At 37.3% G+C, this 15649-nt stretch overlaps 1 protein-coding gene across 10 annotated transcripts in view; it reads right to left on the bottom strand.

Annotated features, from left to right (window-relative positions):
- Nucleotides 1-15649, bottom strand: part of LOC133524585 (histone deacetylase 4) — a 169545-nt gene that overhangs the window by 57804 nt on the left and 96092 nt on the right. Inside the window, exon 1 of one of the 10 annotated variants that reach the window (XM_061860674.1) lies at nt 6012-6273. The exons of the other annotated variants lie outside the window; for them this stretch is intronic. The gene's annotated coding sequence lies outside the window, so the exon portion shown is untranslated. Of the gene's footprint in view, nt 1-6011; nt 6274-15649 lie in introns of those variants that run through there. 10 annotated transcript variants of the gene reach the window in all.

The following is a 15649-nucleotide window of genomic DNA, read 5'->3' as shown; positions in this document are numbered from 1 at the left end:
TCGTAACAAATAAGCTGTGAAAACTTTTCAAGAAACCGTTTACGGCAGTATAAGTTACTCCATGGTTTACGGTTTGCGCTATTGCTGCCTCTGGCGGCAGAATATTGCACTATTACTTTACTTCGACTAAGCGGGCCGCTTCGGAAAACTACCATACTTAAGTATAATGACTTGCACGCGAGTCTGTTCATTTATTCTATTTATAACTTGTTGTTTTTGTAATTTTAATTAACTGCAATTTTCCATATGATATTTTCAGTGCAGAATAATAATTTTACCTACAAAGCTTTAAGTGCAACTGTTCTCGAACACATTAAATGTTTTTTAAACGCGGGTTATAACGTATTAACTCGCATAAACACTCGATATGTTTCGATCCGTTTTTGAGGATCTTCGATTGGAGCACAGACTAATACGCAATAAAAAAATAAGTTTTTGGCAAAAATTAGATTTTTGGTACAAGCTTTTATCGCTGACTGTACTTTTCTTTCCACAAGTAACTAATACTCATCGAGACAATTCTAAAAACCCCAAACACAATTAGGTTATGTTGTTTTATCACAGAGTTCCTATGGCCACCTCCTGTCTCCATCATCAGACCATCTCGATGGTACCATAATATTGCATTGTCACCCGACTTACATATGTATGCAAATTTTCAGCTTCATCGGAAACCGGGAAGTGGGTCAAATTTAACTTGCAAGATTTGATTACAAACAGACAACGGTCAGGTGAAAGTAAATAAAAGCTTGTTTTAAACGAGAAAACATCAAATAAATATACGTAAGCAATATTGATGGTCGCCGAATCCAAAACTGCGAAAACTCTCTCCACCGTAGACCGCATCATCACTTACCATCAGGTGTGATCGTGGTCAAACGTCTCCATAAAAAAAATCTACCTCTAAACCGAACCAGAGAGGAGAATGGGGACTACGTTTGTATGGAGAAGCGGTCGTCCCCTTTCCTCTTAAGCGCGCCGGAAAGCAGGACGTGTATTTTTCGCGGCGATAGCGCGTAATTATTGTTTTGGTTGTTTTCCTGTGCCCGGAATAGCTTTAGCGGAAGTGTATTTATGCCAATTACTGCAACTAACTTTGTTACGGTGTTTAATTATTATAAGAGCTAATTATAGCGTGTTTCGTTTGCGATATGACTCGCGTATAACGTTTATTTTGATGTCGATCGCTTCAGCATAATATATTCTAGGTTTATAGGTTTCGCTTCGAACTAAAATCTAACGTATAAAATGTGATTAAAACTTGGTCGAATTAAGCCACTTGTTTTATAAAAAACTACGAGTATGTACAACTATGTGTATCTTTCCTATTGCACAATTTATTATAATTATTAAAACCACACGCATATTTAAACAAGTTATTCTTAGAAATGATTTCAAAAACAATCTTTTATCGCCGTTCATAACAGTTGATTAATTAAATAGTTGATTAAGCAATGTTTACATTAGCCGGCTCAGATAACGATGATGCAGCGAGTGTGTACTCGTACACGTGAGGCACCCGGACACTTCTATTTATAGATATAATCTGTACGAATCTGCATAACTAGCATTGTTCACGTGTTCATCATGATTGAAACAAGTTTCTAACGCTCATAAAATATACTCATTTCTATAAATATTGTAAGCAAGATGAAGGAAATTACCATTTTATATAGCTACACGTAACATTTTTATAACTTTAAGGTGGCGGACTGGACGCAAGCGGCAATTCCAGGCCATTTGCACTCGACCAAATGTATGAACGGACTTAATTTGCCGCTATACCTATAAAAAAGTTTTGGCCGAAGTTTCGGTTTCAGCATAAAAACCAATTTATTTTGGTATGTACTTGGTTATTTAGCTAACATTTAGGTTATGTCATTGGATATTTATAGCTTATCATGAACGATTAGATAACGTAACTATTTCGATTCCCTTATCTTGCGTAAACTGGCGTGTTATAACTATTATAAGATACATTTAAATATGTTGTAAATCACATTCAGTACCTATAAGTATATTTATAAAAATATTATTGAACAAAGTATTTTTATTTACATAGTTGTCCATCGGAACAAAAAAGGTCACCTTTACAAGACACTTCTTTGGTACTCGTAATGAATATTGTAACATAACAAATATGTTGCTGTAGTAACATATTATTTTTATGCACATTATTATCGTGGATTGTCATACTTCTTAATAAAATTTGAAAATACTATGAAGGTAAAGAAGATAGACATATTTATTATGCAATCGCGAACTTTTTACTAGATCTATAAAAGACGAGGAATTCCACCACAAGTTTTGTTATATATACCAAAAGGTTTTAGCTGTGAAAGCTCCCAGTCGAATTGATTATTTCCACATCTTCAATCATCGTCTTTTTTCAACCGATTTCTACAAAATATGTTTATTAAATAAAGTACCTATTAACAAAATGAGTATTGAATTTTGTTTAACACGTATTAACGTATTCACTGCCTGCGACCTATCGGCTACGCTCGTAGCGCGCAGCTCGCGCTGGCATCCTTACATTTCGGGTCACCCAGCGTCTTTTGAGCGTCAGCGTCTAGCGTCAGCGCTATGGAAAAAGGCATTGCAGCCCAATTTGGCTAACGCTGCGTCGAGCAGCAACCATAGAATTGACGCCGACGCTCGGTACACATAACATCTTACCGGTAATATGCCGGCTGCGGCAGCAGTATGACAATTATTTAAGTCCAAGAAAACTATGAACCATGGTTTAGTTAGGAGAGCAACTAACCCAGCATGACTTTAAGTCGCAGGTTAACCTTGTGAACTCTTTTATACGTATTTATCTACTTACGAATAAAATGCGTATTTTCAGCGTTCATCATTACTATGCAAAAGCGCTATTCATTTATTAGGTACGTAAAACGATTTAGGAGAGAGAGGGGTGTCTTATTTTTTCTTACAACGCAACGGAGTGGGAGGGCGTTTTCATAGTTCTTACGTAAGATCAGAAAAATGCAAAAATTAAAAAAATCTATGAGATTATTACGTTTAAAATAATACTTCCACACTCTATGATATCAAACGCGGTACAGAGTTAACTTAGACGGGCTCCAGAACCTTTGTAGGAACAAATAAACGATCCAAAAATGATTTCTTCGAAATTAAACACTAAAACAAACGAAACTTGTATATTTTTTTTAGATTCTTACGTAATATAGGGGGACCTATTCTTATTTTTTCTTACATAGGGAGAGAGGGGTACTGGCAAAAGTCTTACGTAATAACTGAATAGCACCAAATTGAGAAAACAAACTGTTACGTTCTATAAAGAACAAAAGTTACTTAAAGTTACATCACCAAATAAACGTCAAAGGGTAAAATAAATTGGCAAAAACAGTTTATTTTTAGTCCTAATCAACAGTCGGTATTTGTATTGACGAGTTCCTGTGTAAGAAGCTAAATATAGCGGGCGACGCCCAGTGGCTGCCCGTCGCATTTTATATACCAATTGGTGGTGTGACCTGGGACGGGCTAGGAATAATAACAGTCAATATATAAATTTTACACGCATATGTCAATCAAAATGAAAAGGCAAATAACTTTTAGGGAGACATTCGCACGTTTTTGAACAGCGCTATTGTTTACAATTCCAATGATATAATATAATTTGAATTTCAAGGAATAATGTCGAAACCACGGTAACATCAACTTAAATTAATTCTTTATTTTATTGACTACAAAAAAAAAACAATATTCAAAAACACATATCGAACGAAACTCGTTGTATATAAGGCTAGGTCCACATATTACGATGTGTACGGCCAGCGTCAAATAGACAATGACGGCCGAAGTGGTCAACTATACCTATCGGAACACATTCTTATTTCTATAGTACCTAACAAAGATGTATTACGATATTTTTGGCCACTTTTCGCTGCTTATTTCATAGTAAGTAGTAAAGCACCTCTATTTGAGCATTAGGAGTCTTTATTCTTTGTTTGTCTAATACAATCCGATAATCAGCTGCAGGACGGTGACCACTAATTATAGAACTTTAATTTGTTCGATACCTTCATTGACCCAGACGACTCTCGCGGTTGAACGTGCCATTAACACAATCTCGGCTTTCTATAAATAGGCCATTAGCAGTCTTTATTATTCGCCCGTCGTGTACAACTCCATTATCAAGAGTAGGATGGTCACGTCTAAATATAGAACGTTAATTTGTTCGATAGGAACTTTACTGACAGACCAGACGAATTTAATAGAATTAACTTAAAACTTAATAAATAGTTATTGTCAGGATATTACGACGCCCCCGTAATGTCCTGACAATACCTACTACTATTAGGTACTATTTTTAACACTTGATAAAACTAAGAACTTAGCTTTAAATTCATAATGAAACTTTGCGAATTACATGAGAATGATTTGATGATGATTACAATTGATGCCAATTCTCCCTCAATCGCTCAAAGGTTAACTGGAAGAGGTCCCTTAAAGGGATAAGTTCGCCTTTGTACTAATGGAGAGTGCTTAATTTCCTGTTTTTTATACAATAAAGAGTTAAAACAAACGAAATACAGTATGTCCCTAGCCATTGGACAAAGCCGAAATGTACATATGCATTAGGGTATTTAGAACCAGTGTACAAAGTATCATAACAACCGGTGTAGCGGTTTCGAAGAAATTAACAAATTCCCTTTTTTACTTTGGAGCAGCCTGTATGTGTTAGTAGCTCCTAAGGTAATATTCTCAAAGAATAGTATGGAACCTTCTTCGACCGTTTTGATTATCTTTTTTATTTATGACACTATATGTATAAGCTTCTGACTTTTGAAAAATTTCATCATTAACAAATATTTCGAACAAATTGTCAAAAACACTGCCAAAGATTAACACAGTGTGTTTCTTTTTGTTGTCGATTATTGCAAATAACTTTTGTTCGAAAAAATTATTTATTTATCTTTTGTTCTAATTAAAAAAAAATAACGTCAGAGCATTCCTGAGAAGTAACCCTACGTGGGATTTCAGGGTTTGTCCAATGGCTAAGGTCACCCTGTATACCAAAAACAAGTTTTATATGAAAAACTTAAATTCGGTATATTTTTAAACTACGGTGTCTGAAGCTACATAAACTAATTAAAGGCACAGATATACCTCCTATTGTAAGTACAAAGTAGAGCAATCTAGCTAGTCGTTTTAAAACGGGAGCGTAACTACGTTTGTATGGAGAACCGAGCTTGCTGCGGACTCTAAAGGTTGCTGCCATACGCGTCATGTCCCAGACAAAGTAGGGTTGGACCAAGATAAGTTGGCAGCGATTTTGATTGCCCCGGCGGTAGAAGTGTTATTTTAAACGTCAAACTTCTATGACAATATTACGTTTATTTAACACTTTCACCATCTGGCCTTTTTGTGGTCACTCGTCTAGCACTCCATTATCAACAGTATGATGGTCACTAAATACAGATGGTTAATTTGTTCAAAGTCTAGAGGTTGAATTAAATTGCTATTAACACAATCTCTGTTATCTCTATAAATAGTTAATAGCGATAGACACATGCAGTCTCGGCTGCATGGTTTACGAAAACTACGAAAGAACCACTAGTATAAGTATTTGTACAGTCACGTCTGAAAATATCGATACGAAAAATATGTCAAAAATATGTATACATTACCTTAATATGCGGGCAATAAAGTCGTGTATAGTTTTGTCACTTTTTCGTATCGATATTTTCAGACGTGACCGTAAGTATCATTTTGGAGACGAAGATAAAGTATGAGTTTGTGAAAACAAAGCAAATTATTTTCCATGGCGCTGACTAGACGCCGACGCTCAAAAGATGGTACTGTTGGTTGGATGGCCCAAAGTATATCATATTGAACGTGGACAGTAACAAGTGACTGTAACAAAATACGTCGGAATGGGACAAACAATCATTAGCGGCATCGTAACTTTAGTACACGTTTATGAATAAGGGGGTAAATATTTACGCGTATTTGAGTCATTAACAAATGGCGCAATATACCTTTTTAAGCTGCGAGTAGAGCACGAACGGCAGTCTTACCTGGAAAAAGAAAAACATATAAATATAATAGCGTTCATTACGATACAAGTTCAGTACTCTGCATTTAGCAATGACAAAGTTAAACATTAATTTTCTACGAGATTACGAGTCCACGTGTCTCATGTTTCTGTCATGTCTCAAAATGTCTTATTTGTACTAAAATGACATTTGTAATTGTAATATTCAGGATATTAAACAGAGTTCAAAGAAATGGCATATCCTCGTGCAAAAATTGCTATATATAAATCTGTACTGGGAAAATACGACCGGTTTGGCCTAGTGGGTAGTGACCCTGCCTATGAAGCTGATGGTCCCGGGTTCAAATCCTGGTAAGGGCATGTATTTGTGTGATGAGCATGGATATTTGTTCCTGAGTCATGGGTGTTTTCTATGTATTTAAGTATTTATAAATATTTATATATTATATCGTTGTCTAAGTACCCTCAACACAAGCCTTATTGAGCTTACTGTGGGACTTAGTCAATTTGTGTAATAATGTCCTATAATATCAAAAAAAATATCAAAATAGGGATCTAATACTGTTTAGAAGAAATAAGGAAACTGCAAGAAACCTTTAAGCGGAGAAAAAGTGTATTATTGTGTAGTATCTGATAATTATCGCATCCGGCAGGGTCATCGGCCTTCCGGCGCAATCAGTCGGCTGTCAGCTGGCTCCAAGGGACACGGCCCTTTACTTGTTGTGTATTCAAAATAGACAACATACATGTTTATTAATTGACACGGTTATGCGTGACATCTCTGAGTTTCCGCAAAGTGTCAAATCATTAGGTCAAAAACTTGTTTAGTTATAGTGTCTAAATACAATACGGTCGATAAATTAAACCAGCGGTCGCATTTTATCACATGTCACTATGCCTGTCACTTCCGCAGTTACATACTTGTTAGAACGTGACATGCATAGTGACAAGTAGTAAATATGCTGCAGCCGCAGATATCTATATAATTTATCCGTGTAATCATTAATTATGATATCAAGCGTTGACAGTTACTTTAAAGAGCTCGTATCTCGTAACTTTGTGTCGTTTTGCATTGCGGACCGGATTTCAATTTAGTATGGGTAATATATTCAATGTATTTCTAAGCAAAATTTATCTCTATATACTTCTTAGGTCCTATAGTTATCAAACCTTTAAATATTCGCCCGTATTGATTTTTTTACACTGTATATTATGAGTTAAGATTACGCACCTTTTCTGTGGACATCATAAAATAAACGGACTCTAATTTTCGTACTTTATCTTTATACGCATGTCAAAACCGTATACTTTTTAAAATTTGTATGATGAAAGTCAATCCAACCTCAAATCTCCAGATTCTCAAGGCATGACTTTTGCTTGATAAAGGAAGACCCGAGAAAACTGATCGATAAGGCTTATTCGAACTTCGCAAATTTTAAATCTCATTCAACAACCCGTACCTTGGTTTTCTAGGTGCACATTCTCAAATATCTGCACTTTATTATTTCAAGAAACCCAGGATTATATTGAATTTTAAAACAGTTGTTACACACATCACCACAATTGAATGATAATAAGACACTAATAAACTTAACACCATTTTACCGGGTTCAAGAACCGATGTAGGCCATCGAAAATCATTGAATAGTATCCTTATTACAATGACTTAAGATCTAATAGATCACGAGCTCTCAAGTCATTTATACCGGTGCTCCCGTGGACTAGATGCACTTCCCGCTGCCCTACATGACGGGCCAGTTGGCGCCGCCGCTGATTGGTATTGGCAGGTCGTTTTTCATCATTTGACATCTGCGTTGTGGACAACACTGTTCAACAGTCGCAACACGCCGGCACGTTAAAGAGAGACAGAGGAAACTCTTAACCTATTGGGTCATGGTATAACGCATCAGATATATTTTGATTGTTTTGAACAATGATCGTATGAGCCATTAATAAGTTATTTACCAAAAAAACTTCTCTTTTTATTAAAAGGACCCTCTATTATATAAGTGGCCCGACACGCGATTGACAGGTTTTCATGTCTTCGCTTTTGGCAGTGGAACACCACAGTGTACAATAACAAACGACACCGCAGCAAGTGTTTAAAGCAGTTGCCCGAGCTGACCTTGAGGTGCACCGTGAATACCGTGATAAATGGCACATTAGCATACTTCACCTCTCTAAGTGGGCGCATTAGCATTCCGGCTATTTATAGCTGAGACAGATATTATTTCTTTGAGCACGAAATTAGAAGCAAGGCGTGGGTTGGAACGTGAAAAATACATGGTTCTTGACCCTTTTGATCATTGTTCAAGATTTCACATAAATAGTTCTTGTAAGATTCCCTAAGAAATTGCAATAAGGAAACATTCCAGCTTTTTAATGCTACTACTTTGATTTTTCCGAAGGAATCTTAGTGTGGGTTGACTTTGTTATTCATCAAGATAAAAATCAGCTCCGTATTTTTTTTTAACTATTATTAGTAAAGGAAATGTAACCATGTATTTACAGAAACTCTACTGTCCTATTTTACACTGTCCGATGTTTTCTTGAAATCCGCAGGAACTTTAAAGAATATCATATTTAGTCGCTGACAAAGCTTCTAGGAACGGGCTTGGAGCTAAATCTGCGAGTTTTCCTCTGAGAACCTTGGCCTGGGCCCGGCCGGGGCGGCTGAGTTGCACAACTGCACTATTCTCGCGTCACCTTGCACCACCGAGTGTTGCGACACACGGCTAACTGCTTGCTGATTTACTGCTATTTTCCGTTTCGATTTTGGGTAGGGAGAGCCTAACATTGGTACCTGTAGGTCGTATTCCAATCAGTTACACGATGGATTACCTATGTAGTTATTGATAACTCTTTTTTTTTTAATAATTTATAGAATCAGGCGTTACTTTCTGGAAATCTATATTAAAGAAATCAAAAATATTTGTAATATTATTGTTTTCTTTAATTTTTTTCTACACTATATCTTAATGCAATCTATCATACCTTTAATAGAGTAGAGGCGTAGCAAGCTCCGAAAATAGTTTAGGCAGATATTAAAGGTTTTAGCTGTTCTCGAATGTCTACAAAAATATGACTGAGTATTTAAGTATTTAAGTTACATAACTTAAATAAGTAAAAAACTTGATTTCAAGCTTAAACTGGTTCTTTACAAATCCGTAAAACATCGTTTTAAATAACAAACAATGTTCTTGTTCTTGCAAATCGACCAAATGCTTATTCATATAAAGTCTCAACTTAAGGGTAACTAACCCTATTTTAGCGTGAGCTAAAAATCATAATTACACAAACATAACTTTTCACGCGGGCTGAGTAGTGGCGTCGTCTTGTCTACGATATCGTAGTTACTGCACCACCAAATCCATCCACCAAAAATATATTGATACAGTCACAAAACTTCTACAAAAAGATTTATCCCATCACTCCCACGAAGAAAAATCAACACTGTTTACACAACATTTAGGCGCTACGCACACTAGATCCGATTCACACGTCGCTCCGACGTTTGAGCGAGACAGCGCTATGTGCTCATTACAGCGACATCCCGCTCGCACGTTCTGTCTGCGTATTTAATCCTGGTCACGGCACCACTTGACTTCTGGTCTGGATACATTCATATTGTTCCCATCAATTAGCATAAACTTCCATAAAACATAATGAACGCAGCGCAGTTAACACAAATCACAATGTATAGCGGATTGCGCGGGCGCAGCGGCGACGCCCCGTCTGCGGGATCGCGGTCAAGGCGCCCGGGTGCAGCCTCACTAACATTAGTATAGGCACTACCTAAATGGGTTTTGCGACTTCATTTAATATATAAGAAGCTTTTGCAAATGGAAAATGTAAAATGATAAATTATCATTTTATCGCACATATCACAATCATAGTCACTATCATGTCCCATTCCGATACAAATTCTAAAAAAAAAATTCTGGTTTTAGAGGTTCTCCGGTTGTCAAAAACGTCGTATCACCTGAAAAAACTTAAGAACTTAAGGAGGACTTAAGGAGCTCTGTGAAGTATAGAGAAAAGAAAACTTTAAAGACAAATTTTAGGGTGTTACAACTGTTACTTCAGTTTTCCAAAATTGTTCAACTAGCGAATACAGTCTCACTGACGTTATGTACGTATGAGTTATTTACAAACATCCTCAAATCCCGCGTGCAGGACATACGCAATTCCGAACAACTCTACTAATGAAGTCGCTTGTCAGCCTGCGTGTCATTGTTTAGGCTCGAGGAGAGTAATGATATCTCGTGTTACTGTAGTCAAGAAGGCAACAGTTCAATAATTCAAATTAATGTTTATATTATATATTTCGAAACGATGTAGTCGATTTATATGCGGCACAGCACTGATTTGATTGCAACTCCTCATTTAAAAACTTTTTATACTTTAATATTATGCAATTTTAATACTGCAGATATTTTACTCGCTTGCTGCAAGCGCGTACAAATACAAGAGGTTGCAGATCTGCAATAGAGATAATGTATGAATATATGTAATTGAAGATAGAAACTGGCGCCCGCGGTGATACTAACTTGTATGTAGGTATATAACCTGTAATATATTTGCAATACATTATCGTTCGTTTGATAAATGAAGAATAGCGAAAGCAATAGATAAATGTAGCAGCTTCAGCAGGCAAGTTGTTGAATGCGTAATATCGGCAGCCATTAACAATTAAAATGTAAAGCCTACCCCTACATCAGGGAACCAGCATAGGAAGATTAAAACCAAGTCCTCATTGAGCCGACTAGCAGCGCACGCGCAAGGCCCTCGTTACTGTCATCGGGGACGCCCGATTTACTCACACATTATTCACTTGCATTTATACTTTGTACCCACACCTATGTGATAATAATAGAGTCGTTACAACGCCAGCGCTGTTTGGCTGGTTATATTAGAATATGTCAAAATCGGACGTCCAACAATATGTTCGCCTTTAAATAAGACTCAAAATTCAAGGGAAAAAGAGAAAAACCGAACGCTGCGTGCAAGAAACGTGATATACTGTTCTCGAAAGTTAAAGATACAGGAGCCTAAATCCTTGTTGTGACTTATATCTTTTATCTAAAACTACCAAATGTTTTGCTATTTCGGAAACGGTCTTAACTTTGAGAAGAAGGAACCTTCGCGGGCAGGGAAGGCAAATTGCAACATAAATCTGTTAACAACCCTATTGTTTAGTAGCCTATTTTGTTTGCCACTGCTGGGAGTGCTGGGTAAAGGCCTCCCCTTTCATCCACCATTCATCGCGGTTTGGTGCATACCAGTCGCTGCAAAACGCGATAGTGTTCGCCCCGCCATCTCTTTTGGTCTGCCTTTGCCCTGGCGTAACCTGCGGTGTCTATCTATTCGGTAGCCAATTTGATCCACTGACTCGGCCCATAATTACAATAACTAGGTAACTAGTTGGTATGGTGCTTAGTATTTAGTAAGACGATGGTTATTAAAGGTCCAATACCTATTTATCAAAAACACAAGTAAACGTAATAACTATGTACAACATGAATAGAAGACAAAACCCGTATGGAACGACACACTTGCGGCACATTATACCTATTGTTCGAGATAAAGCGGTCGCTATTTATAGACGGCCAGATAATTCGCGACCGCGTTATCTGCGCGCGAACGAAACAGCACGGGAAAAATCCATCCGATACCTGATTCAGTCAGCTACGTAATTTGTACCTACACATTTACACAGTTATTTCCAGTGACCAGAACAGCATGAATGCAGAAATTATAAGCGGGTGAGAAAGATAGCGTTGTAAACAATGCCCTAACACCAAATTAAGGCTGCCTTTCCATTCCTTTGAGATGAGCGGATATGAAAGGAGATTAGTGGGAATCAACTGATATATAGCATTGGTTCTCTACTTTCTGCTGGATTACATTACAACCAATGCGCATGTGTATCTCCGTCTCAGTGAAAATGCAGGTAAATTCATAAACAGATATGCTGTTAATAATGAGGATCGTAACATTCTTGTAGATCAGGTTCTTTTATAGGCTTTATTCCGTAGCTTTATGCATTTATCGCAGCCATTTTTCGGGCAAAGTTATTCGGGCACGTTTTGAGTTCGAGGTAAATCTTTGGGACTTTCTAGCCTTTAACTTTGCCCGTCACACAAATTAGAGTAAGCTTCATTTCACCATTTTTTTTAAAGAAGGAAATCAAAGAAAACACGAATCTTGTACATTTTCCATATCAAGTGTGAAAGCAATGTAGATACGATGATGATGGCAGGGTGTTATAATGACAACTACGGCTTGTGCCAACTTCCAGGATAATAAAAGGAAAATTTAATGTAAAACAAAGTGTTATATATTCATAATATATGTTAGTTATTTATGATAAAAACATCGGTGTACATACGCAGCGGATGGCCAGCACTTGACTAAGTTTTCCGACCACTCTGCCACAAGCAAACTATGTTTGAAATATACGCGTATTATATACATGTCAAATCTACAAGTGAACTAGTTGATACAGAGCAGGAGGCCTATCCAAGATGACAATCGTTTGCAGAAAACGAAACGCTATAATTTCCATACTTTATTTATATCTTAGCGTTTCGTTTTGCTACGCATAAGAAAATCCCTCGATTCTATTATTTGTTTTTTTTTTTGTGAAAGAACCACACTTCCACAGAAGGACAAAATCTAATTCTTCCCATCAAAATGCCTGGGTACAAAATATAAGGTGAATATATCTATTTACTATTTACTAGCTTAAGCATATGTATAATTCCATCAATCTAACGTCCTTGGAAGCCAATAATCTAAATTTAGTGCATTTATACCTGAGAACCGGATGGAGTGTGCATTTATTGAGCAGCACCATTCATCTTGCGATGCCAACATAAACATTGGATGCTCGTTACCGACATATCTGATGCAGCGAGCCAGTACGCCAAATGTAATGTACGAATAATCGTAAATAATTGGACTTGAAGATGGTTTGATAGTGTTAAGAGGATAATACACGGCGGACTCTACACACAAACGTAGTCCCATTTATCTCTCTGGACATTGACATCATGGAAAATATGCTAACACAATTTATTTCATATTGACCATAGGTATGTCACTTTGTTTTACTTTTTTAGATTTTTTGATTATTATAAGAGTTAGGAGCAAAAAACAATACTTCGATTTGGGTTGGATACACATGCTTCGAAATGACTTAAAAATAAATAATAAATCTTTATTTCCAGAAATTCAAGTTACAGAATGTAGCAGGGTATAGGATACTAGGCCGCACTTGGTATCTATCTTGTAGTAAAGAGATTAACATATTACAAACGTCTTAACTAACATTTACAAATGTGAAACAATTCGTAAAACCATCACTCACTTCTTGCCAACATAATATACTTATCTCAACGATAAGGGTTAAAGTATTTAGGGGCGGCACGTTGGCACCCACCAGCAATTACCCACCGGCCTCGTCTTACCGCCAACCCAAACAAACCCAATAAATAATTATACGCGATTTACGACGCAGCAAATAGACTGAGGCAAGTGAAAGAGCCGCGACCAAGACCTTGGGGGGCGCGGGAATTTAAAAATAACCGCTGGTTGACGCGTGTGATGCAAGCGAGTGGTCTGAGACGTGGTGTCTCCTGATTATATTGGTCACACACACATTTGTCCAGCCTGAGATATGCCGAAGTAATTGGTATTCATACAATCAAAACCGATCACTTAAACATTTTGGGAAGCAAGAGATCCTTATTAACCACGTGGTGTCAAATCCCGGTACACGTGGTTGAGTGAAGCGTCCATTTTAAAAAGATACGCAACTTGATTATATCATTGGCCAGTATATTTGTCTTCGCGCGTAGTGCACAGGAAATGAGACATGCCAAAGATATGCTTGACAATTCTCGCCAACAGTTTCTTTTCCCTCACCTCGCCAATTTTTCATTCAACTTTGTGTATTTTATGAAAAACCCGCCGATTAGTCTAGAGATAGCGCATATCTTAGGATTATGATGTATGGGAGATGGACCCAGGCCCTGGCCGGCGTCCAATCAGGTGCGAACAGATTTGAAGACATTTGGACATCTCTAATAATACAACGAGCTGCTTATAGTCCCACCAGAATAGCCGCAAGCATATAGACACAATGACAGACGGCCCAACGCCATTTATGGGAGGATGTGGATATTTCTGAACTTAGTTGCGCTTCTGTTTTAGAGCGTCGTAAATAACTTGGTGGACTTGCCTATTTTACATTGATTTGTAAACACCAATAAAATCTTATAAAACTATACTTAAATATTGGAGAGTACGTAAATGTTCGTGGAAACAGTAATAATCTCTTATGAGAAATGAAGGATGAAAATTTAAAGGAACGTTCATCAGTTTTCAGTAAGTAGGATTACCTCAGACATGCCTTTAGGCTTCGTACATCAAAGCTGCATGAATTGCTTTTAAAATCAACTTCAACATTGTAATTTTAATAATGTTATTGCTTTTTGTGATTGAATAACGGAGAGCGCGATTTGACTGACGATCTCGGCCAAGATGCGATCAGAGTAGGGTGCTGTTTTTGAAAATGTCCTCCCTTTTAATCATAACTTTCACGTTCGATAATAATAATACAAAACGGGTAAATTCAAATCACACGTAAGAGAGACCACCTACGAGTGCACGGTCATTGTAAAAGTTCCAGATAAGTGAGAAAACACTTTTTAACACCATGCGATAAAAAAGATCGACACTGTCATTGTCACACTATCACGTACACCACCATCGTATCCGTACTGCAATAGTCATTTCATTTGCCTGACATGGCGATAGCGTATCCAAGATTTTATACTCGTAGAGATATAGAGCCAAAGTCGTATAAATCGGACGGCGCCACAATCAAGCGGGACAAACAAGCTGAGGCCATAATTCACGCGGGCCGAATGGACCGCAGTTAGCCTGACCGTAAACCTCGGGTTAAAAGGCCGCGCCAATAATTCGGAAGAGATTAAGGGAACTAAGAATAGTCATTGGGATTGCGATTTAGGGTTGAGTTAGGCTTCAGCAGAATCTAGAACAGCCTGGACCTTTTTTAATAAGGGTTACAAATATGGTTTTGTCTTGTAGCCCCGGACCGCACGATGAATTTGCTTACAATATCACCTGATATTCCAATGGCAAGGACTGTACTAGGATCACCTGGTGGGCCACCTAAAAGAGACCCGCGCCGCAGGTTATGTATAGGTGATCTAGAAGTTGAAGACTTGGGGAAATAACTTACTAAGGCTGCATTGGAACAACTATTAAGCATCTCTACCTCATGGAAAAGTCAACTTAGGCTTGATTTAGCTTTGAAGCCTGTGATAAAAATAAAATGATTACCAATGTCTTTCTTTAGTCATCTTATATATATCAGCCGAAAAATGTACGTTTCTAGATAAATGCTTATCCCGAATGTCCACAGAATCTTTATCTACAGTTCGCTGCGAAACAATCTTGATTTTTGCGTCACTACCACTAGTTGGTTTTTTGGCTTTTCATAATGAAAAACGTTATGTAATCATTTGTATTTCAATTAGATCTTAGAACAGGGCTTACATTTTTTAATGTCATTTTGCGAAAGTTAGAAGG

This window comes from Cydia pomonella, chromosome 13 (assembly GCF_033807575.1).
Source record: "Cydia pomonella isolate Wapato2018A chromosome 13, ilCydPomo1, whole genome shotgun sequence".
NCBI classification, from domain to species: Eukaryota; Metazoa; Arthropoda; class Insecta; order Lepidoptera; family Tortricidae; genus Cydia; species Cydia pomonella.
The sequence above is the reverse complement of the archived record's forward strand: the minus strand, read 5'-3'. Positions and strand labels throughout refer to the sequence as shown.